The sequence below is a fragment of the Protopterus annectens genome, chromosome 1.part1, assembly GCF_019279795.1.
Source record: "Protopterus annectens isolate FY-2018-M chromosome 1.part1, PAN1.0, whole genome shotgun sequence".
Classification (NCBI taxonomy): domain Eukaryota; kingdom Metazoa; phylum Chordata; order Ceratodontiformes; family Protopteridae; genus Protopterus; species Protopterus annectens.
Window position 1 is genome coordinate 1,075,151,933 of NC_056726.1, and position 26,010 is coordinate 1,075,177,942.

The following is a 26,010-nucleotide window of genomic DNA, read 5'->3' on the forward strand; positions in this document are numbered from 1 at the left end:
AATCCTTTCTAAAAATACATATTCATTAATACATAAGGTTTTTATTTTGGCCCAAACTGAGTTAATAACCCCCCATCTTGGCAATATACATTTATTTTGCCAATTTTAAAACCTAATAAAGATCCAACTAGATGTTCTTCATATCGGCCCATCTCATTACTTAATGTTGATTATAAAATGTTTATGAATATCTTTGCTGATAGATTGAAGACAATCATTCCCGGCATTATAGATATAGATCAGACAGGCTTCATTGTAAATAGAAATACTTTTGATAATATAAGAAGAACTTTAACATTAATAGATTTTGCAAATAGGAAAAAGAAAGATTTAACACTTATTAGTCTTGATATAAGTTCAGCGTTTGATTCAGTAAGTTGGGACTATCTGTTTACCTTAATGAAGTGCACAAACTTCTCAGATGCATTTGTAAATCTAATTGAACATTTATACAAAGGAACGTTGGCTTATATTAAGGTAGGAACATATGTTTCACAAAAATACCCATTCTTAAAGGTACAAAACAAGGATGTCCACTTTCTCCACTATTATTCACTTTAGTAATGGAGCCTTGGGCTAATTTGATCAGAAACAGTACTGACATAGAGGGTTTTGAAATAGATGAAAATACAACATCAAAATTCAACTTTTGCAGATGATGTTCTAATTACATCAGCAGGATCTAATTCTTCTATACAGTCTCTATTTGATAACATGATGAATTTTAAAAGTATTTCTGGTTTAATATTCAATGAAGAAAAAACTAAAATACTACCTATATATACACGTAAAAATATTCTCATTAGTGATTTTACTAAATATGTACCCAATTTAGGTCAGATAACTTATTTAGGTATAATACTATCTAAAGATATTAAATCTACTATATATAATAATTATAATACCTGTTTTCTTAATATACAAAATCTTTTTAATACCTGGAATAATGTGTTTTTTGCTATGGAGGAGAGACTTACAATTATTAAAATGATAATATTCCCCAAGATTTTATACTTAATACAATCAATAATACTTCCACCTACAAAAATAATTATCAAGAAACTGAACACACTAATGCTAAATTTCTTATGGGCACCTAATAGACCTAGGATTGCATTAAAGAAACATACTAATAGCTGGTCTCAAGGGGGTATTTCTTTTCCAGACTTTAATTTATATACTATCTCTTCTATTGTAAAAGTTATTACTTTATTAATAGATCAGTCATATGTCACAAAATGGAAAGATTATTGGGAACTAATTAGTATACACTCCATGAAAATCTCCTTAACACATAAAAATATGATTGTAAATAACTCCATGTTATGGTTACTAAAGGAATTTTGTACTTCACCTATTACACCTAAACATATGGTTTGTTACCCATTAAATATTATTATTAGTTATCGTAACTTTATATTCATGCACCCTAAGTATAGGGAATGGAATTTTATTGTATTTCCTATAATGTATACTCAGGGTATGCTTTTGTCATCTACTTCTGAAGGAACTCATTTAGCTATAGATAATGATCTAAAGTACTGGCATCAGTTGATATCTGATAATAAAGTCAAAAATCTAGATTTCTTAAAACAAGAATTTGATCTAAGAGAAACTTACTGGTTAGAGGTTCAGACCTTTAGACAACATTTCATTAATAAAATAGATTTAATGTCGATAACTGTTAAAGAATCTATTCCAACACTGATTGATTACTTGATATTAAATTTACAACATAAAGTTTCTGATAAAGGTAAACTTTCATACATACATAAAGTTATCAGACAAGAAACTTTTTACAGTGTAGATTCATACTGGAATTATTTCACTTCTATTAATGGGGACCCACCAAATCAACAAGATAAACAATATATATTGGAATCTGCTTATAGAACTACGTCTTCCATTGTCTGGAGACTTTATACATGGAAATTTTTACATAGATCTTTTTATACACCTTTGATGATGAATAAAATAAATAATAAAGATAATCTATGTAAGAGATGTAATGTAGAAATTAATGCTGACTGGGCTCATATGTTTTATGACTCTATAAAATTGAAAGAATACTGGAAGTCAGTTAATTAATTTTTGCAGGCTTTTTTTACAGATAATTTCATTATTTCTAAATCTCTTATATTATTCAACACACCTGTACCTCAAAGTGTTAAAAAGGTTAAGCTTCCCTTGTTATGGTCTATTCTAGCAGTGGCTAGGAAAATAATAACTAGAAATTGGATTTCAGATACACCTCCTTCGTTCAATGAATTTAAAAATGTTATGAATATAGTGTGCCATATGGAAATAAACACAATTAGGACTAGAACAAATAGAAAAACATCTTATTTTATTGTATGGGATAATTTACAAAATTTGTTAAAAAAATTTTAATTTCAATAGCATGGTATTTTAGTTTAATTAATTGATCTGATTGTAGTGGATGTCTTTGTAAATACTTTAGTTGTTTTGTTGAATATTATAATAATACCTATTTTTAATTATTTGTATAAAATTGTTATGATATTTCTCTTACATGTTAAAACAATAAACCTGTTTTGAAAAAAGGACTGAAATGATGATGCTATTGGCGCAGTGTTTTCCTGGGAATTCTGGTAAGTGGTAATGCATCCTCAGGACTGAAATGATGATGCTATTGGTGCAGTGTTTTCCTGGGAATTCTGGTAAGTGGTAATGCATCCTCAGGACTGAAATGATGATGCTATTGGCACAGTGTTTTCCTGGGAATTCTGGTAAGTGGTAATGCATCCTCAGGACTGAAATAATGATGCTTTTGGCATAGTATTTTCCTGGGAATTGTGGTACATGGTAATGCATCCTCATGACTGAAATGATGATGCTATTAGTGCAGTATTTTCCTGGGAATTCTGGTAAGTGGTAATGCATCCTCATGACTGAAATGATGATGCTATTGGTGCAGTGTTTTCCTGGGAATTTTGGTAAGTGGTAATGCATCCTCATGACTGAAATGATGATGCTATTGGCGCAGTGCTTTCCTGGGAATTCTGGTAAGTGGTAACGCATCCTCAGGACTGAAATGATGATGCTATTGGCGCAGTGTTTTCCTGGGAATTCTGGTAAGTGGTAATGCATCCTCAGGACTGAAATGATGATGCTATTGGTGCAGTGTTTTCCTGGGAATTGTGGTAAGTGGTAATGCATCCTCAGGACTGAAATGATACTATTGGCGCAGTGTTTTCCTGGGAATTCTGGTAAGTGGTAATGCACCCTCAGGACTGAAATGATGATGCTATTGGCACAGTGTTTTCCTAGCAATTCTGGTAAGTGGTAATGCATCCTCAGGACTGAAATGATGATGCTATTGGTGCAGTGTTTTCCTGGGAATTCTGGTAAGTGGTAATGCATCCTCAGGACTGAAATGATGATGCTATTGGCACAGTGTTTTCCTGGGAATTCTGGTAAGTGGTAATGCATCCTCACGACTGAAATAATGATGCTTTTGGCATAGTATTTTCCTGGGAATTGTGGTACATGGTAATGCATCCTCACGACTGAAATGATGATGCTATTGGTGCAGTATTTTCCTGGGAATTCTGGTAAGTGGTAACGCATCCTCAGGACTGAAATGATGATGCTATTGGCTGATACACCTCCACCTGGTGTGAATCACTTTTGACATTTTCTAGGCAACCTTGCTTTGTATTAGTAGAAAGAGAAGTGAGCAAACGCTTACGGAAAACCCAAGAAATACTGCAAATATGTTTTCAAAGAATGGTGCTTTCCTCCTTGGCTACTGCTGTTAAAATTCTTGTTAAGATGCTTCTCCTTGTTTCTTCTTTAAAAGAACTTTTATTAAAATAATTTGAAACAAAAAACAAAATAAAAGCTACAGCCTAACCATTTAAAGGTTAGCGTTGTAACACAAAAAAGGAGAGATGAGCGCTTTCGGTTTATCAACCTTCTTCATATCTGTTTAACATTTGCAGCTGCTTCTATTTATATTCACGCTGCTTAGAAATTGAATAAATTGCTGCAACGAACTTTCATGCCCTCTCCATATAAGAAGAATGTCATCAAGAAAACGTCCATAAAATTGTATATGTTGTTGCCAGATATTATTTTCATCTTTGCTCCACTGACATTCCTATTGGGCTAATACTATATTCACATAACTATTGGCACATGGAGTGCCCATGGCTACTCCCCATTTCTGCCAATAGACTTCATGCTCATATAGAAATACATTGTTTTGTAATATAATTTCTAGTAGCCCACATATCCTTCCCACATCCATATTCGGTTGGTTAACTAGTATAAAGTTTCTGACTGCTTCTATTCTATATCCATTGGGTATGCTAGTAAATATGCTATTCACATCCATTGTTGCAAATACCATATGCCTATAGTTGTCACACTTATGAGCTTCAGCATACAATTTCTGTAATAATTGCGCTCTATCTTTTAACACTGTAGGTGCTTTCTCTAACAGATTTTTAAGCTCATCTTCTATGTAAATGGAAAGAGGCTATGTGATCCACCCTCTTCCTGAAACTATAGGTCTTAGTGGCGGATCATTTAGATTCTTGTGTACCTTCGGTATGCCTTTTATTTTTGGTATAAGTGGATGTAAGACATCAAAAAATGCATACAAGTCTTCATCTATTATTCTGCACATTCATTTTTTATACAGGTCTTCTTTAACTTCCTTTATCAATCTTTCTATTTGTTTAATACCTATCTTAATATATGTAGTTGTATCTCTAAGAAGCTCCTTCATCTTGTTGTCATATTGTTTCTTATTCATAATGACCAATGCACCTCCTTTGTCAGCTGGTTTTATCACTATTTGTTTGTAAAGTTGCAACTCTTTCAATGCCTTGTGCTCTCTATAATTCAAATTGTGGAACTGTTTCCCTTTTCCTTCATCTTTGTGTTGTGCTATTTCTTTCTCACAACGTTTGATGAATGTTTCCACCTGAGGATGATTTATAGGCACAAACGTACTTGGCCTCTTATAAGTTTGTTTTAGATCATCAGAACACATACTTTGTGTATTTTTTGTGCCATATATGTATTTTAACATTACATTTCTTTCAAATGTTTTTAAATCTATTACCATCTCACTAAGTTGGGACCTAATGGAGGGTATAAAGGTCAGGCCTCTTTGCAGAACTTGGTTTTGTTCCTCACTCAATACATACTCTGAAATATTTATTACCAATGACTCGGTATCCTCTTTTCTACTTCTTGTTTGCCTCTCCTCTAGGTTGCCTTTCTTTTTTTCCTTTCTCTGCTTAGGGATCTTAGAGCTCTGCCGTTCTAATGATGTATGAGAAAAGGGAGTTGTTGAAAAACTGGTGCATATTTTTCTCCCTTTTTTGGTACCGCTCCTAGTAACTACTTTCTTTATTATTTTCTTTATTAACTATCTCTAATGTTCTTGATCCCTCCTTCTCTGTTGTAAACACAACTTCTGATTCGTCCATGTCCTCAGTGACTATACTGCCATTCGTTACCACTCCTTCCTCTTTATTATCACTCCTCTGTCTTGGTGGGGCATGGATTACTACCATTTGTTACTACTCCTTCCTCTTTGTTATCACTCCTCTGTCTTGGTGGGGCATGGATTTCTGCTTGCACATGTTGTCTTCTAGATGTTACTTTTTTCTTTTGTATCGCTAATTTTAGGTTGATCTTGATTCCTTACTATTCTTGGCCATTCAAATAGATGGCCTGCCTTGAAGTAATCAAAATCTCTTCTTAATTTGTTAATTTTTGTCATATTTCACTTACTGTCATAAATGTCCAATTTGTCTTGGAGGTTCTCCAACCTCATAATATTTTCTTCAGAGAGATCTAGTTGTTCCATCTCACTCTGCTTTATTTGTATAAGTTCTGAGATTTCATTTTCCTGTGGCTTAAAGAAATCTATAAGTAATCTAATATAATTAAAACTGGTTTTTATGTTGATCCATTGCCATTGTGCTAAAAGCTCCAGATAAGTATTTCCATAACTTGGCATACATCTGACCCTTATTCCTCTAGGTATCAAGTTATGGTGTAGGCACGCTTTCATGTGGAAATGCTGCCATTGTAATCTCTTCAACTTATAAGCTGCATTTTCCACTTCTTTGTATAAGTTTGCGAATGTACTATTCGTTCTAGTATTCACTGTCCTCATTCCTTCTATAATATTAATATCGATCAATGGATTGCAGTTGTTTATATGAATGATGATGCTATTGGAGCAGTGTTTTCCTGGGAATTCTGTTAACTGGTCATAGCACCTCCGGACTGAAATGATGATGCTATTGGTGCAGTGTTTTCCTGGGAATTCTGGTAAGTGGTAATGCACACTCAGGACTGAAATGATGATGCTATTGGCGCAGTGTTTTCTGGGAATTCTGGTAAGTGGTAATGCATCCTCAGGACTGAAATGATGATGCTATTGGTGCAGTGCTTTCCTTGGAATTCTGGTAAGTGGTAATGCATCCTCAGGACTGAAATAATGATGCTTTTGGCATAGTATTTTCCTGAGAATTCTGGTACATGGTAATGCATCCTCACGACTGAAATGATGATGCTATTGGCACAGTATTTTCCTGGGAATTCTGGTAAGTGGAAATGCATCCTCATGACTGAAATGATGATGCTATTGGCGCAGTATTTTCCTGGGAATTCTGGTAAGTGGTAATGCATCCTCATGACTGAAATGATGATGCTATTGTCACAGTATTTTCCTGGGAATTCTGGTAAGTGGTAATGCATCCTCAGGACTGAAATGATGATGCTATTGGTGCAGTGTTTTCCTGGGAATTCTGGTAAGTGGTAATGCATCCTCAGGACTGAAATAATTATGCTTTTGGCATAGTATTTTCCTGGGAATTCTGGTACATGGTAATGCATCCTCACGACTGAAATGATGATGCTATTGGCACAGTATTTTCCTGGGAATTCTGGTAAGTGGTAACGCATCCTCACAACTGAAATGATGATGCTATTGGTGCAGTGTTTTCCTGGGAATTCTGGTAAGTGGTAATGCATCCTCAAGACTTAAATGATGATGCTATTGGCGCAGTGTTTTCCTGGGAATTCTAGTAAGTGGTAACGCATCCTCAGGACTGAAATGATGATGCTATTGGCGCAGTGTTTTCCTGGGAATTCTGGTAAGTGGTAATGCATCCTCAGGACTGAAATGATGATGCTATTGGCTGATACACCTCCACCTGTTGTGAATCACTTTGACATTTTCTACGCAACCTTGCTTTGTATTAACACTTTTTTTCTATCTAATATTCTGCATGTGGGGTAACGTTTAACCTGTTATCTAAAATAATCCCCAGATATTGTTACATTTCAGTTGTATTATTGGGCATACCATCTAGATCTATAATCTTCAACAGTCCAATGGTAGTTAATCTTTTATATATTCAAAATCCGATTGCTGAGGATGTTTTTTGTTTACAATAAATTTCTTGTTAATGAGACAGTTTGAAATTTGAGCAAAGTTTCTTTAAAGTTGTTGGGATTTTGTAGCCTGTTATAAACACCATTCTATTTGTATAAAAGTGCATTTGATGTCTGGAATATCATATTCAGAAGCATAGCGAGGGTGGCAGGAAGGGACAGCTGCCTTGACACAAGGTGTTGGAGTATGACTGGGAGTGCAGTTCCTGCATTCTTATTTTTGTCCCTACGTTTCTGAATGCTGGTACACAAATAAGAAATGCACGTCAGCTCTTCAGGTCTACATGTATGGTAAAGCTGGAGGAATCTAGTTGCTACCAATGTAGTGAAGAGCTCCTTTTTTGCTCTTTAGCTGAAGAGCTACGGAGTGGGAGTGGGGGGCAGTGGACTAAGGGAGCACAGTTTTTTTTTTCTTTTTGCTCTTTTTCACCTGAAGAATTGAAGGGGGCGCTCTGGGGGGAGCTGAGATAATAAAGAAGCTGTTTACGAGAAATGAGGACAGTAAAGGTCCCAGCACTGACCCCCTGAGGTACATTTTTGTTATTCTCCTTGTTTCTCATACACATTACTAAAGTAGAGTACAAAAGTTCTGCCTTTGAGGTCATTTCTGAGCCATTGGATTACCCCATCTGCAGAACCTGTTTAAGTTAATGGCTGAAATAACAATTCATAGTCCACATTTTCAAAAGCTTATCTGAGAATTAAGAATACACTTCCAAAAAGCAAACTGTTGTATATAGCTATTAAGGTATTATAGTTAGGCCAAATCCCACTCCCAAAGGAAACAGGAACACCATGCAGGTGTACCCAAGACACTTTAATTAAAAACAACAAACAGGATTTAGTGTTTTCCTCTATATTCGTGGTCAAGCTTTATCAGAACCTGTTTGTGACCGTCATTTTTCCTCCATAATTATGTGAATGACTACCATGTAACTAAAAGCAATTAATTCAAAAATCTGACCAATGACTGTTCTGTTGTGGATTTTATAAATGACTATTCTGTTGTGCTTTTTATAAAAATTGATATATGTATATATATATATATATATATATATATATATATATATATATATATATATATATATATATATATGTGTGTGTGTGTGTGTGTGTGTGTGTGTGTGTACATATGCACAATAAATCCTTTAAAACATGATGTCCTTACATTCACCACTGCAGTATTCATAACTTATTGGATTCCTTGCTGTGAAAGACCCTCTTCTAGCAAGTCTACCAAAGCCTGCCATTGCTTTAAGGTATGCTGAACATCACCTCATTGCTCCTCACATAGCGTAGATTATAAAGATGACGCTCAGGTGTAACAACCTCAGAACTTCTTTGCTGCCAGTCTGAACACTGTTTTTAACCATTGGTCTGTTTGCCTTCATCCGTTTTCTGCTATTTTTTACTGTTTGTTTGTGTTTTGATGATTACTCCTGTTTGCTGAAGTCCTCATCATTACAGAAAAGTACCCAGTTGAGGTTTTTATTTTTTTTCTTGAGTTTTTTGTTTTGTTTTGGGTTAATGTCATCCAGGAAGGGTAAGTGCCAGTGTGGGAGACACATTCTCCATAAAGACTGCCACAATAAGTGCCTTTTATTGCCTAGGAGCTTCTCATGCGCATATGTCTTGCTCGATTTGTCAGGCGTTTGTCCCTAAAACGCTTCGTAGTAGGCTTTCTTCTCTTTCTTTATATCTTAAGAACCAACATCTTGAGCGTCTTGCTGAAGATACTGTGGATGCCGTCAGGGAAGAAGAAAGTGAAAAAGGTAAGACTGGAATCTTCTGCTGCCCAGCCTCTGCTGGGGGTTTCTCCCGAGGTTGTTACAAAGTCAGAGGTTCAACTGGTTGTGTTGTCAGATTTCTCTGCCATGTCCGGGCTGGAGGCCAGTCAGGATCTGGCAGGCAGCACATCTAACGAGGCTTTGCAGGCATCTGTTTCGGACGTTCAGGGGGAAACACGGTTGATTGTTTCCGAGGGGTCTGGGGGGGTCTGCAGGGTCTTCTTAGGGAAGAAGTTCCTATTATGGAATGCCATCCTGAGTTACAACGGTTTCAGATCTCCAGGATGAATGTTCCCTTAAAAAAGAAACAGAAAACTAAACACATGTCTCTTCTGCTCCTAGGGTTCCACAAAGTAAGTGGCAGGCTTTTACTCAGGGTGTTATTTAATGCTTTAATGTCATTAAGGACTCCTCAAAGGGTTTCAGTTCCTTTTCCTCCTTGGTCCTCTTCTGCATTTAAAAGGCCAAGGGAATTGTGTTCTTCTGAAGACGAGTTGGGTTCTGATGAAGAAGAGTTGGATTCTGATGAAGAATCCCTTACTTATTCCTCCCAGAGTCCTTTTCCATTGGACGATGGGTCTGAGGAGGAGGAATCCTATAGTCCAGATACTTCTTGTGAGGAAATTTCTTTTGCAGTCACAATTTCTAGGATGACTGAATTTTTTAAGTGGGATTGTGCCCAGGTTTCTGGTATCCATAAGAGGTACTATGAGTTACTGCAGATGGAATTTCCTAAACCTGCAGCTATTCCTCCTGTCTTGGCTGCTTTACTATATGTTTTTTTGCAATGCCTCTAAAGTGCCTGATTCTCTGCCCCCTGCTCCCAAGAAATCTGATAGGTTTCATAGGGTGCCTGAGGCTTGTTTCTTTTTGTTCAAATGTCCTGCTGCTGATCTCTCTGTGGTGTTTGTAATCTCTGATAAGCCATCTTAATCATTTCCTTTGTCCAAGTTACTGCCTTCTGACAAGGACAGCAAAACCATGGGCAGGTTGGGTAAGAAGGTTTACACTTTGACTACTCTAGCTTTTAGGGCTAATTATTAGACCCATATATCTAATTATCTGGTGGTTCTTCTTTTTCAGGCTTGCCAGCTTTTTTTCTGATCTTCCAGACTCTGAGAGTAAATCTTTTGCTCTTTCCTTGATAGGGACTTCCTCTCAAGTAGTTCATCATTCTATGAAATGTAGTTATGATCCAGCAGATGCCTCTTCTAGGGCTGCCGCTTTTGGTTCAGTGCTGAGGAGGAATTCTTGGCTTTGGCTTCAACAACCTTTACCCGATGATATCAAGGCTAAGTTGATCAATGCTCCTCTGGATACTAAACTTTTGTTTGGGGAAGTGGTTGTTGGCTTGTTTAAGTCTCTTCAGGATAAGGGGAAGGCCTTACAGGAGCTTAAATATGTCTGTTTCTCCTGTGCCTAAATTTCAGAGAAACTACGCTTCTAAGCTAGCATTTGTTAAAAGGCAATCTTGCCCTTCTGCTAAAGGTAAAAAGGGCGGTAAATGGGCTCCTCCTGCTAAGGCCACTCAGTCTGCAGAGATTCTAAAGCCTTCCGTTCCTGACAAACCAGGTGCTGTCTGACTATCTGCTTGGTCCCAGTCACATGCCTTTTTCTCTTCCTGTTTGGCTTTGAATCACCCAGAATTGTTGGGTTCTACCAGTCATTTGTCAGGGGTTCTTCATGGTGTGGATTTCCCATCCTTTTATGGGCATTTCTCAACCTCCTTGGGAACAAGTTCCTTTTTTCCCAGGGGTTCTTCGAGATCTCTTGTCTCAGGGTACTATTCAAGAGGTGCCCATGTCCCAAAGGGAGCAGGGATTTTATTGAAGAATGTTTCTAGTGCCCAGAAAAGAAGGTACTTGGAGAATGATTCTAGGCCTCTCCCATCTAAACACCTTTCTGAAGGTGCCTTCCTATTGGATATTGTCCCTTCAGTCCCTTTTTCCTCTCTTGCTCTCTCAGGCCTTTCTGGTGTCTCTGGACCTCAAGGATGCTTATCTCTATATTCCAATCCATCCTCTTTTCAGGAAGGTTTTGCATTTCTCTGCTGCTTCCTGACATTTTCAGTTCTGTGCTTTGCCCTTTGGCCTTTATACTACCCCAGGGGTGCTCACCAAATGCCTTGCTCCTGTTATTGCTTTTTGCAGGCTTCAAGGGATCCAAATATTTCCTTACTTGGATGACCTGCTGATTCAGGCATCCTCTTCAGAAGTCCTTTTGCAAAATCTTCATTTTACCAATTCTCTTCTTCAGAGGCTGGGGTTCACAGTAAACTTCAAAAAGTCTTTCCTGACTCCTCCTTAGGATCATTTCTTTCTAGGTTGCATAATTCAGACAGTGCAAATAATGGCATCTCTGATGCCTCCAAATGCCTTAACTGTCATTTCTTAATTTCAAACCCTCCTTCCCCTGGTCTCCATTACAACCACAAAGTTTCTGAGAGCTCTGGGGGTTATGGTTTCCACCGTTCTGATGCTCCCTCTGGCCAAACTCCACATGAGAAAGTTCCAGTGGTTTCTGAAGTTGGTGTGGCTTCAACATGCGCATCCTCTAGATGTTCCAGTTCCTCTTCTCCCTTGTCTCAAGAAGGAACTTCAATGGTGGATTCAGCAGTTGTCTCTGAATCCAGGGCTCCCTTTTTATCCTCCACTTCCTTCTCAGGATCTGTTCACAGATACTTCAGGTGTGGGATTGGGGAACAACGTTTGGCTCCCTGAGGGTTCAGGGACTGTGGTCACCTCATCAGCAGAAAGAGCACATCAACTTCAAAGAGATGAGAGCTCTTATGCTGGATCTTCAGGCCTTTCATTCTCTTTTGTCTCTGGGGCCCCTCAAGATATTGACAGAGAATACCACAGCTATGTAGTATATCAACAAAAAGGGGGGGACAAGATCTTACCTTCTTTGGTGGCTAGCACTTGTGGTATGGGATCTGGCTCTCAAGTATCAAGAGACTTTTCAGCCAGTTTATATTCCTTCAGATCAGAACATTGTGGCAGATACTCTGAGCAGGTCCTTTACTCAATCCGTGAATGGATGCTTCACAGGGATGTGTTTCTGGACAGTTTCACCAGTGTGGTACTCCTCAAGTAGATCTCTTTGCCTTCACTCTGAACAGATAACTTCTTCTGTTTTGTGCCGGAGTCCCAGGTCTTCTGATATGGAAGGTGGACACCCTCTCAATTTCTTGGAAGAGGATGTTTCTTTATGCTTTCCCTCCAATTCCTCTCATTCTGAAAGTCTTGTTCGAGATTCGACAGGATGCTCCCAAAATTTTTTTGGTTACTACTTTTTTGGCTGTGACAACACTGGTTCCCTCTACTTCTGCATCTAGCCAAGGGCAATCATCACAAGTTACCACACAGGGTGGATTTACTCACATAAGACAAGGGATCTGTCATACATCCCCACCTGTCCATGCTTCAACTGATACTGTGAGTGATAGGGGTTTGATCCCTGATAGACAACGTTTTTTTCTGAGGACGTGCAGCAGGTCCTGCAGGAGGCCAGGAAACCTATGACTAGGAAATACTACTTATCTAAATGGAAGAGGTTTTCTATTTGGTGCCTTTCTCGTGACCTGGATTCACTTGCAGTAGATGTTTCTTTTTTTCTCTCATCTGTGTGAGTTGCTCAATGCTGGTTTGGCCTAGTCTTCTATTAAGGCCCATTTACCAGCTGTTTCTGCTTGTCTGCCTTTAACCCCACTGTTAGCTTCTAGATTTGAGGCTAAGCAATTTCTTAAAGGTGTTCTTAATATTAGACCCCCCAGCAAGCCTGTTCATCCTCCTGGGATCTTAATTTCATTCTGGAGAAATTGACTCAGGCTTGTTTTGAGCCTGCTGTTTCAGCTTCCTTGCAACATTGTTCTTGGAAGACAGTTGTTACTTCCTAAGATGGGTGTCTGAGTTGCAAGCCCTTATGGCTTGTCTGCCTTTTTTGATAGTTCATGAGGACTGGGTGCCCTTGCGTACTAATCCTTCTTTTATGCCCAAGGTGGTTAATGAGTTGTCACTTAATCAGTCTATTAATCTGCCTACTTTTTTCCCCTCTCCGGAATCTGACAGTGAGAGGGTGCTACATACCTTAGACATGCATAGACAGCTCAGATTCTATTTGGATAAGACTAAAGCTATCAGAAAATCTGATCAGTTGCTTGTTTCATTTCATACTAGGTCTTTAAGATTGTCTGTTTCCAAGCAAACTATTTCTACTTGGATTTCAAAGGCTATTTCATTTTGTTATCATGAGAGCCTTCTTTCTTCTGTAAAGGCTCTTTCTAGTAGAGCTGTGGCTTCTTCTGGTGCTTTTTTCAAGGGCTCAAACACTAATTCTATTCTTATAGCAGCTACTTGGGCTTTTGTGCATACTTTTACGAAACACTACAAGTTATATGGCATCTCCAGAGCTACAGCTGTTTTTGCTAATTCCATTCATGGCTTCTTAGAGGGCTCTACTGCTCTTCCTCCTCCCAAATTTCTTCTTGAACTTTGGCACTCTCCCATAAGTTATGAATACTGCAGAGGTGAATGTAAGGACATAGTACAGTTGTGTAAAATCATACCATAATTGTAGATGTCCTTGCCTTCACTGCTGCAGTATTCACTCCTTCCCTCTATTCCCCTAGGCTTTTTTCCTTCCTGGATGTACAAGTTCTCTCTGGATTTCCTTGGACTGCTGTTCCTACTTAGGCAATTAATTCTGAGGTTGGTACACCTGAGTGTCACCTTTATGGCACACCCTATGTGAGGAGAAATTAGGAGATGTTCAACATACGTTAAAACAATGGTAGGCTTTGTAGACTGGCCATACGATGGGCTTCCATGGCAGGGAATTCCATACGTGATGACTACTGCAGCAGTGAAGGCAAGGACATCTACCGTTATGGTAAGATTTTACACAACTGTACTTTCTTATGAGAAACAAAAGTATGTTGTCGTATAATAACAAAAAAATATTAACTTCAAATTGTGGGGAATAAACTATATACATTTTAAAGTTTTAAAATTTGGCTGCTTGCAGTTTCAACACAATACTTATAGAGATCTCTTTAAGTTGGATCCTTATACAGAATAAAGAACTTTCTAACCCCTTTTGCCAAACTAGCCATTGCTCGTACTCACCTTCTCTCTACTCTCCTATATGCCTCTCCTGTGCTTTCTTACCTTAACAAATGTGATTTGAACAAACTCTCTGCTTCTTCTAATCACATAGCCAGATTTGTAACTGGATTGCCCTTTAGAACGCATCACTGCCTTAATCTGAAAAAACTTGACTGGTTAGAACTACTCAATCTTCTCAAGATGAACCAACTCACAGAAGTATTTAAAATCATTAAACAACCTGACAAATCCCCCGCACTGAGTAATATAATAATTCCTTACTCCAATCTAAGTTGTCTTCGCTCCTCTAACAGACTCCTTGTCCACACCACCAAATCCAACAATATGGGCGGTGAAGCTCTCTTCGCCAACACCACTGGAAAGCTATAGAATTCCCTCCCCAACAACCTTAGGCTAATTTCCTCCCTTGTTCAATTTAAAAATACTCTAAAACAACATTTTAAGGCGCACTGGCTCTGCCCATGCATATATCCCGATTAGATGCCCTTTGTTAAACAAAGGCCTCACTTCTTTCCATAACTAATCCAAATCCATTAGGACAACCTAGAGAGGGGACCTTTAATCCATTGCCTACTAACTGTTCACCACCGTAACCATATTTTATAACTGTCTTAATTACCTACTGCACTACTTTAATGAATTGTATTACGAACAGTAGTTAAACCGTTAGGTTATAGTAACTAATTTTTATGTAATTTGTATTTTCCTTTCTTTTATTTTATTCGTATTTCACTGTATTGTAACTATATTGTCTTATAGGTTCATAGGTTCATAGGTTCATACTAGGCTATCTGCCAGAGGGCATTTACAAGCCTAGCCAATTGTTTTGTGGCTTACGCCACCCCTTTAGTATGGGGAACTATACCCATTATTTTGCTGTGCCTCTGTCGAGCAGTGACACTGAGGTAATCCCTGGGGTATATCTGCGATCTCCCATCCATTGGTCAAGATTTCTCTTGAACAAGGCCAGCGAGGTGCTCTGCCTCACATGTACCGGGATTTTGTTCCACAGCATAGGGAGTCTTTGGGTGATGAATCTATCCCTCCAGCACGTCCTATTAATAGCCGTGTCGAGGTTTAAGTCTCCCGCCCTTGTGGCTCTGATGGATCTAGATTTTTGAGGTGAAGCATATTCATCAAATCTGGGTTTGACATGGCCTTGTATGTTAGGCAAAGGTCACCTCTGAGCAAGCGGTGGCGACTGAATAGAGCTGGAGTTCTTTCAGTCGGGCAGCATAGGACAGATTTTTGAGACCCTTTATCCTTTTGGTGAGGAACTTTGTGGCCTCTCCAGCTGCTGCAAGTGTCGGGTCAGATACATTCCGAATGGGGCATTGTACTCAATCATTGGTCTGATGAGTGATGAGTAAAGGGAGACTATGACCTCCCTTGATCTAGATGAGAATCCCTTCATGATAAGGTGGGCAATGTAGAAGGTCTTCCTAACTACTTTAGCTACATGGGTGTCGAATGACAGACTACTATCAACCTGGGTCCCCAGGTCCCTGGTAACTTCTTCTGTGCTCAGTGGATTGCCACCTATTTGGTAGCTAGGGGTAACCTTGTTTTTCCCGAAGGGTATGACTATGCATTTTTTGGCATTTAACTTTAGGCCGTGGCTCTGGCACCAGTTATCCCCTGCTGTGAGACCCTTCTGAAGGATATCTGTGTCAGAAGTGTTTCTACTATGGCGCCCAGTTTGCAGTCATCTGCAAACTTTGTCAGCCATAACCCTCCTGTGTTTGGTTGTACTGCGGAAAAGTAGATGCCAAACAAGAGTGGGCCCAGGACTGAGCCCTGTGGGACACCACTTGTGACAGGCTTTGAGTCTGACATGGCGCCAGCAACTCTGACCCTGTGGGTTCTGTCACTCAGCCAGTTTGCAACCCATCTTGTGATGTATGGGTTAACATTTAAGCTGATGAGTTTTTCAATGATACCCGAGTGGGGTATTGTATCGGCCTTAGCCAGATCGAGGTAGGCTGTATGGACTGCCTTTCCCTCATCAATGGCTTTGGTGACTGTTTGAAAAAGTCAACCAAGTTTAAAAGGCATGATCTGCCTTTGACAAAGCCAAACTGGGTTGGATCCAAAGTCTGCAAATTCCCTATGTCTTTATTTATGAGGTCCATTATGATCCTCTCCATGGCTTTGCAGATAAGGCTTGTCAAGCTAATGGGCGGTAATTTCCAGGGTCGGTGGAGGCACCGCCTTTGTGAAGTGGAACCACAGTTGCAGTGCGCCACTCCTGGGTAATATCCAGAGGTAAGACTTTGATTAAACAGCTGTCCTAGCTGTGGGTTTAATTCCTCATTGAGTTCGTGGAGCACACAGCCGGGGACTCCATCAGGTCCCATGGATGCTGTGTTTTTTGCTTTGGAGAGAGCAGTTCTCACTTGGGCGCTGGAGATGTTTGGGGGCTGCAATCATTTGGTATAGATATCTCTCCTTTTGGGAGAAGTTTGCACTGAACCTGTCAGCCAGTATGTTGGCAATGTCTGTAGGATCAGTAATCTTCACATCATTTTGAACTAGTTCTGAGCATATCTGGGAGTTTCCTCCCAGGTTTCTAACATAGCTAAAGAAGGCCTTATGATTGTCTTTTGAGTCTTTAGCTATTTTTCTCTCGAAATTTGCTTTGGATGATTTTATGAGAGCTCTTAGTTTTTTACTTATAGTGATCAAGGGTGTCTTACCTTTTAAGGATTTTGCTCTATCTTGTAATAGCTTCCTCCTTTTGTTGTAGAGTTTGTTTATGGCTGGGGTCCACCAGACTGGACGCTTGCCTTTGGTACAAAGAGTCTTTGTTTTGCTTGGGATTGCCTTATCCATGCAGTCCTGCAGGTGCTGGTAGAAGGCATTTGTAAGTGATTCAGCGGTTTGAGTACTGTTTTCCACCGGCTCGGGGGCCTTAAAGGAGACCACACTAGTCTTTAGAAGTGTGAAGTCGGCTTTTGAGAAGTTATTTACTGTGGTCTTTTTTATTTCAGGTGGGGTGGGATGAGGACCTCCAGCGAGATTAGTTTGTGATCTGATCTCACCAGTGAGGGGTATACTTCGGTGTTGAACATTGTGCTCCCATGTTCGTGATGATGAGATCAAGTATGTTATCTCCTCTTGTGGGGATGGTGACTAGTTGTTCCATGGCATTTGAGTTTAGGAATTCCAGGAACTTTTGGGCTAGGGTGTTTGGGCTTGAGTAGTGTTCCCAGTCTATATTAGGGTAATTGAAGTCACCTAGTATGATGGTGTTTGGTGATACATTTATCCCCTCTAGTGTTTTCAGGAAGGCCATGTGAGGTTCCTGAGTTTGTGAGGATGGCCTGTAACATGCTACAATTTGCAAAGCAGTCTTGCCTATGGTTAATTGCACCTGGATGGTCTCCGATGCATCGGCGTTGCCACCAGTCTTGCGGTGTGGGTGTCCTTGATGAATATGGGTATCCCCCCTCCTTTCTTGTTATTGTCCGGTTTTTGGGGTTGGAACGTATGATATGAGGGAAAACCTGCTATCGCTTGGGTGCTCTCAGGAGCCTTGAACCAGGTTTCTGTCACAGCACAGACATTGATGTTCTCCATACTGAGAAGGGCCTCGAGTGCGTGCATTTTGAGATTTAGACTTCTGGCATTGAGCAGCATTACCCTTAGTTTTTTCCTTTTTGTGTTCTAGGGTGGTAGGTTTAGAATTTGAGCCTTGCCTAAAAAGGCACTATGGGGTGGCAAGAGCCTTTGCCAATATCCGGAATCCCAGGGTGACAGGTGCAAGCCGCCCCTGCGAAGCAGCGTGGCTTGTCCAGCATGTCATCCCAGGCAGACAGACACTGGATCCCCTTTGAATGACACCAGTGTTTAAGCCAATTGTTAAAGCTGATCATCTTATCTCTGTATTGTGGCATCATTCTTGGTGAAGGTAGGATACTGCTCAAGGTCAGGGTCATACCTGCCTGGGCTACATAATCAGAGAGCTCCTCAATGTCTCTTTTCATGTAGTCCAGGGAGGTACGTCTCAGGTCGTTTACACCAGCGTGGACAATGACTGAGTCATATTTGTACCTGCTGTTGAGAGACCTGAGTGCTTGCGTTATGTGGCGGATTCTAGCGCCCGACAGGCAGCTTACTGTGACCTTCTCCTTACTCAGTCTGGTGAGCGGGACGTCAGTGTGTCTGACTATGGAGTCACCGATGACTAGTGTGTCTGGCATTGTGTTTGGCCTTAAGGGCTGTGACTGTTTGACACTCTGACTGTGAGGTCTATGTGTTGCAGGTGTTGTGTTCTGAGGTGGTGGTTGTTTGGGTGTCTGCTTTGGTGGCCTCTGCTGTTTTGGTAGATTTTTGATCAGAGCCTCCGAGTATGTCTTTGTGTGTTTATGTGTATGATTTGAGGTTGTAATGATACTATGTGAGACTGGGTCTATAGTGCGTGTGGTAACCTTCTCCTCCTGACTGGTCTTGCCAGTCCTATGTTGAGAGAGCTCAGCCTCCAGTTTGGCCGTATAGTTGCATCTCTCGCATGTATTTGTGTTTTGTGGGAGGAGGAGAGGGTTGTCTGTGTACATGAGGCAATTGTAACATTGCCTCAATATTCCCAGGTTCACCAGCTGAGCAGGAGAGGACACTAGCAACTGATCCCTCGACATGCTAGAAGGATAGACAAAAAAAACTTTAAAAAAGATTCCAGTTTACCGCGTTTTATACCAGGGGGCTGGAAAAAGCTAGAAACTGGCCCAAAACGACCAATAAACTACTGGTTACTGGCTGAAACCTCACAAAACTGGACAAAAGGCAGCTCAATGCTTCCCACTCCCACTGGTAAGCAAGGTAACTTCCTCTCCCCCAAATAAGGCAAGGAAACAGTACACAGGAACTACAACCAAAGCCCAGGAATCAGCAACTCTGAAACTGGACTAAACTAGTAAAGCAGGAAAAACAAGAGATATTTTTCTCTTTTTTTCTTTTTGTTTCACAAAACAGGCAGAAACAGGTACAGCAAACACTTATAAATGCTATGAATCAGCTACTACAGCTTACACAGAAGAATTTGCTACAAATACAGTCAAATAGTAACAAACAAGGATTCCAAGTGCAATATTAAGTTAAATGCAGTAAAAACAGCTTCAATGTAACAGAAAGGCAGGCGAAATACAGTCGCTAGGTATTCAGATGTGGAAAGCAACAAAAAATATACTTAGTATCAAGAAAAGTCGCTTATTCAGCTCTCTGCAGCCTGGATTACTCTGCTGGCCCACGGGGAGTCTGTGCTGAGTAGGTACAAGCTGAAAAACGCGCGTTTACGGCGTTTTATACCAGGGGAAAAAGCTAGAAACTGGCCCAAAACGACCAATAAACTACTGGTTACTGGCTGAAACCTCACAAAACTGGACAAAAGCAGCTCAATGCTTCCCACTCCCACTGGTAAGCAAGGTAACTTCCTCTCCCTCAAATAAGGCAAGGAAACAATACACAGGAACTACAACCAAAGCCCAGGAATCAGCAACTCTGAAACTGGACTAAACTAGTAAAGCAGGAAAAACAAGAGATATTTTTTCTTTTTCTTTTTTTCACAAAACAGGCAGAAACAGGTACAGCAAACACTTATAAATGCTATGAATCAGCTACTACAGCTTACACAGAAGAATTTGCTACAAATACAGTCAAATAGTAACAAACAAGGATTCCAAGTGCAATATTAAGTTAAATGCAGTAAAAACAGCTTCAATGTAACAGAAAGGCAGGCGAAATACAGTCACTAGGTATTCAGATGTGGAAAGCAACAACAAATATACTTAGTATCAAGAAAAGTTGCTTATTCAGCTCTCTGCAGCCTGGATTACTCTGCTGGCCCACGTGGAGTCTGTGCTGAGTAGGTACAAGCTGAAAAACGCATTTACGCGTTTTTATACCAGGGGGCTGGAAAAAGCTAGAAACTGGCCCAAAACGACCAATAAACTACTGGTTACTTGCTGAAACCTCACAAAACTGGACAAAAGGCAGCTCAATGCTTCCCACTCCCACTGGTAAGCAAGGTAACTTCCTCTCCCTCAAATAAGGCAAGGAAACAGTACACAGGAACTACAACCAAAGCCCAGGAATCAGCAACTCCAACCAAAGCCCAGGAATCAGCAACTCTGAAACTGGACTAAACTAGTAAAGCAGGAAAAACAAGAGATATTTTTTTCTTTTTTTCTTTTTTTTTTTTTCACAAAACAGGCAGAAACAGGTACAGCAAACACTTATAAATGCTATGAATCAGCTACTACAGCTTACACAGAAGAATTTGCTACAAATACAGTCAAATAGTGACAAACAAGGATTCCAAGTGCAATATTAAGTTAAATGCAGTAAAAACAGCTTCAATGTAACAGAAAGGCAGGCAAAATACAGTCGCTAGGTATTCAGATGTGGAAAGCAACAAAAAATATACTTAGTATCAAGAAAAGTCGCTTATTCAGCTCTCTGCAGCCTGGATTACTCTGCTGGCCCACGTGGAGTCTGTGCTGAGTAGGTACAATGTAAAATATAGCAGACTAGTAATCCTGTAGTACACACTATGTGGAGCTTTTCTCCCCGGGCCTCCGCTGAAAATGGACATGTATCCAGTCGGACTATCCCGGTCAACAAATGTAAAATAAAATAAATAAATAAATAAGGTCAGGCAATGTTGCTGCTTTGAAGTGCGTTAAGGCACAACTGCCAAACAAATTCTCTGATCTCAGTTAAGGTCTCCCAGGTACCAACTTTAGGATTACATTTAACAATGTGAATCTGAACTTCCCATAATTTGTACAGATAATTGTATGTTTCAAGGTATTTGGTTAAACTTGAAGTGTTTTGACACGTTGAAGTATGAAAGTATTTTATTCACGTGTGCATTATTTACAATTATAGATAGATATTTAATCTTACATTCACTGCATTTAATCATAGTGTGTACTACAGGATTACTAGTCTGCTATATTTTACATTGTTGACTTTGCTAACAACAGGTCTTGTTTTACGAAGAGGATTCAAAATAATTGTGTGTAAAGGCTTTCATTAATGTTTCCTGTCTTGAGAGGGATTGTTTTTTGTTACTGTATGACAATGTGTTATTGTTTGTCATGAGAACACATTTTAAAGGATTTATTCTGCATATATATATATATATATATATATATATATATATATATATATATATATATATATATATATATATATATATCATTTTTATAAAAAGCACAACAGTATAGTCATGCATCATTTTTTTAATTAACTGATTGCAGTAAGGTAGTAGCAATTTATATACTTAAGGAGGGTAAATGAAAATCACAAACAGGTCCTGGTGAACTTTGAACACTGATACAGATGAAAACATCGAATGGGGCTAGATATGTTTGGTTAAAGCCTTTTGTGTCCACCTGAGTGGCTTTCCTGTGTCCTTTGATAGAGGGATTTTGTTTATTATTACTAGTTTCACGTGGTTGTCCCTGTTGTGTTGTATTTGCCTTGGATACTATAGTCTGGTCAAAATTCATGTTGCTTCTGTGTTACTATGTCATATTTTGGAATCCATCCATCCATCCTCAACCCATGGGGTTGAGGTGCCACTACAGCAGTGACAATCATCTCAAGCCAAGGTTTATACTGCCAGGTGGCTAGCCCTCCCACAGTAGTTTATCCATATGACTCACTTGCACACACACTTGCACCTACGGCCAATTTAGCGTGTCCAATCCACCTACTGCATATCTTTGGAATGTGGGAGGAAACCCGAGCACCCAGAAAAAAAAAACATATGACCTCAGGCAGGACATGCAGACTCCACACAGAAGGCACCCCAGCCAAGAATTGAACCAGAGAACCTGTTACTCTAAGGTAACAACGCTAAAAGATGTATCATCACAACCACCCCAATATTTTGGAATATACTTTGATATTTATTTATAGATATGTTTTCTCAAGATTTTTTCCAACAGGCAAACAACTGGCAATAGTCCTGCAGTCATTGGCTGTAGCAAGCCTAGCCACCTATGAGAAAGGATGGATAAAGTTTGTTTGAAACTGGATGATACAAATTCCCAAACAACCTCTTAAACAACTGGGTAGAAATGGCAGTACCTGACTAAACTAAACCCCGGTCTAGTTAGAAAGACAAGTCATTCCAGTGGACCCCTGTCATAAATAGACTATACAATAGAAGGAAGTAATTCTTGTCTAGAAATAATGGGAGGGTGTACATCAAAGAAAACAAATCCCTCATTGGACAACAAGCAGTCAGGGAACTAATTAATTCTTCAAAAGCTAAACATGAGACTCAAATAGTCTCTCAAGCAAAGGATTACCATAAAGCATTTTTTACTTATGTCAGAAATCTTAAAGGAGACATTCAACAAAATGTGCTGAGTTGGCTATAGATGGTATTACTCATACTCAGCCAAAAGAAATAACAAACCTGCTGGCTGATACATTTGGTTCTAATTTCACCCCCTCATCACTTCTAGTCACTCTCCATGAAATAGTCCCAACCATTTATTTGCCTATTTTCACAAAAGAATGGATTACCAGTGGAGTACCACAGGGATCAGTGCTGGGCTCTCTCCTCTTTGGGATATACTGCTCAGATGCCAAGACAAATGTAGATAGCCTTTGGCTGATCAAGTTTTCTGATGACTGCAAGCTGGGGGCACTCCCTGACTCCCCAGATGATGCTGATATCCTATAGAAAGGCTTGATGCAGACTGATGAGTGATGTCAGAGCATGGCCTCAAACTAAATGCAAAGAACTGCATAATAATATCCTTTGGGAAATGAAATACCCATGCAATTTACAGCCTTGACAACACCCCCCAAGAATGGACTCAGTGGTGAGAGATCTGGGTACTCAAATAATGATCTGAACTTTGATCACCATGTCTCCACTGTGGTGAGGAAATCCTTTTATATGACTCAGGTTATAAGTAAGGGCAAGGCATGCAGATCTAAGGATGTCATAGTATCACTGTACTAGGCCCTCACCAGACCAATAATTGAATACAATGCACGCTTTGGCATGCTACTTACCAGGCAACTGCAACAGTTGGTGTATCCTCAGAGGTTTCTCACAAAAAAAAATATACAAGTTATAGCCAACATGTCATATGCAGACCAATTAAAACTGCATCACTGTATTCAGTTTCCTACCGATTACTGAGAAGTGATCTGTGCCTGACATATAAGGCAGTCTCTTATGGAAATGTTGCATATTCACAAAATTAACTGCTCCAAAGATATAAACCTAATCTCTGATATGACTAGATCAAGGTGACCAACTGTCCCAGTTTTTCCAGGACAGTCCCATTTTGGAAGCCACTGTCCTGGAATCCCAGACATTGTCTTTGGGATACAGAAATGTCCCAGTTTAGACCGCTCAGTCTGAATGGTGACTTGGCTTCCCAGGGTGGCCAGTCCCCCTGCTTTCCCATCCTAAGCAGCTCTGTGGACTTTGGGATGTTTCTGGGATGCCATTGGGAATGGGGTAAGGTCAGATCCCTTTGCCTTGGCAGTTGCCTTCCAGGCCCTGTTGCCATCAGTCAGTTTCTCCCACAAGGACTTCTGTCATGGGGGGGGGGTTCAGCTTGACCCCACTCACCCAGCAGGAGCTCTCCAGGCCCTACAACCATCTGCCTGGTGCTCCTGTACTGACTTCTGTCAGGGCCAAACCCTACAGTCCTCCCCTTTGACCGGGCCAAGAGATCTTCCCCAGCCATGCCCCCCCCCCATGTCAGGGGGACTCCGCTGCCTGCATGTCTCCTGCTGGCTGCCAAATCATGCTGGATAACTCATGCCCTCAGACCCTCTCAGGGGAGCTTCCCTCTGACCCTGTCCACTCCTCCAGAACTCCCCTCGGCTACTGAGGGGCAGATCTGCTCTCATGAAGGCTTAAGAGCCCCTCTGCTTTCCCATCCAGAGCTGCTCTGGGGACTTTGAGATTTTTCAAGGATGCTGTTGGTTATGTGGTGAAGTTGGATGCCTTCGCCCCAGCAGAAGCTCTCCAGGCCTCTCTGCCATCCACCCTGGTGCTTCCTCAAGGTCTTCCATCATGGGGATCTCTGCCTGACCCCACTCACCCAGGGAGGAGCTCTCTTGGCCCCACCACTGTCCACCAGTTGCTCCCTTAAGGACTTCCATCATGGGAGGCTGTGCCTGACCCCACTCACCCAGGCAGGAGCTCTCCAAGCCCTGATGCTGTCCACCTAGTGCTCCCTTAAGGACTTCCATTGTGGGGAGCTCTGCCTGACCCCCCTCACGCAGGCAAGAGCTCACCCAGCCCTGCCACTATCTGCCTCTCTCCCCCTTCCAGACTTCTGTCCTAGAGGGGACATGGTCCATACCTCTTTACACAGGTGAGAGCTGTCCTGCACCAGTCACTTTCCACCTCTCTCTCCCTTCCAGACTTCCATCGGGAATGACTCCCTCTGGGGTTCCACTTCTACCCAGGAGAGCAAGCTCTTTTCCAGGGTTACATATCTCCTAACTGCTGCCAAATCATGCAGTGTCATGCAGTCTCTTGGAGCCTCTCAGGCGATCTTCCCAGTCTCATCGAACTCTGCTGGGCCATGAAACCTCAGACAGTCCCTCATCCAGACTTTTGTGACACCAGTTCTCCACTTTTACTTGCACCTAGGGCTCTCAAACCCACAGGAGAGATGACCCTGGATCCCCCCATCTCTGCACCTTTTGCAGCACACCTCAGTCTCTCACACCCACGGTGCCAGGTACCGACGAATGTGCATTGTTTCATGCCTCCTGGCATGTGACCTCTTGCCTCCTGGGTGGTGCTATTCACAGAGTGCCATCCTCACAGTGTCTGGTGAAGGATGGGAGACCAACCTGCCTGCCCCGGTGTGAGATGACATGGCTGCCCTATCTCCACTACCATGGGGGCTGGGCGAATGAGATTGCAGACCTGGCTTCCCAGGGTGGCCCTCAAGTGTCCCAGTTTAAGTCCTGCAGTAAAATGGTCACCTTGGACTAGATAATGTTCGAGAGATAGATATGTGTCCCAGAGATTACCCCTCCTCTGGAGTAGGCTTCCTGTTCACTTGCAGCAGAGCCCTTTCCTGACCATCTTCTAAGCACAATCTGGACTAATTGAGAGGAATTGACAAGTTCACTCCAGGGGTGGCAACCATGTCCCTTATGGACAGAGGCTGTCTGTAAAAATTGTGAATCCCCCCCCCCCTTGCTGACCCTTGTTATATTTCCATAAGGATAGAAAATTGGGTAAAATCTGAATGAAACTGGTGAGGCATGTAATGGCTCTCAAGCTGTTAGCCTCATAATCTCCCATGAACCTATGAACTTCCCAACAACAGCCATGAAGCACAGAACTGTCATGCAACAGTTCTATGCCACTGCCATTGCCAGCTTCCCCTGTGTCCTTAGTGCAATGTACTACACCTCCATCCCAGTCAAAACCCCAGCAGCATCTGTAGCTGAGTGGTACATTAATAGAAAGGGGTGGCCATCACTCAGTTGTCATGTGGAGTGCTTTGTGGATGGCCTCATTATGAATATCATGGCAACGCACTCTGGTAATGTGCATGATACAGTAATTTGGACAATGAACTCAATGCTGTGGCCTGTCTGGCATTGGCCATACTATCAGAGAAAGGCACATCATGACCCATTTCTGG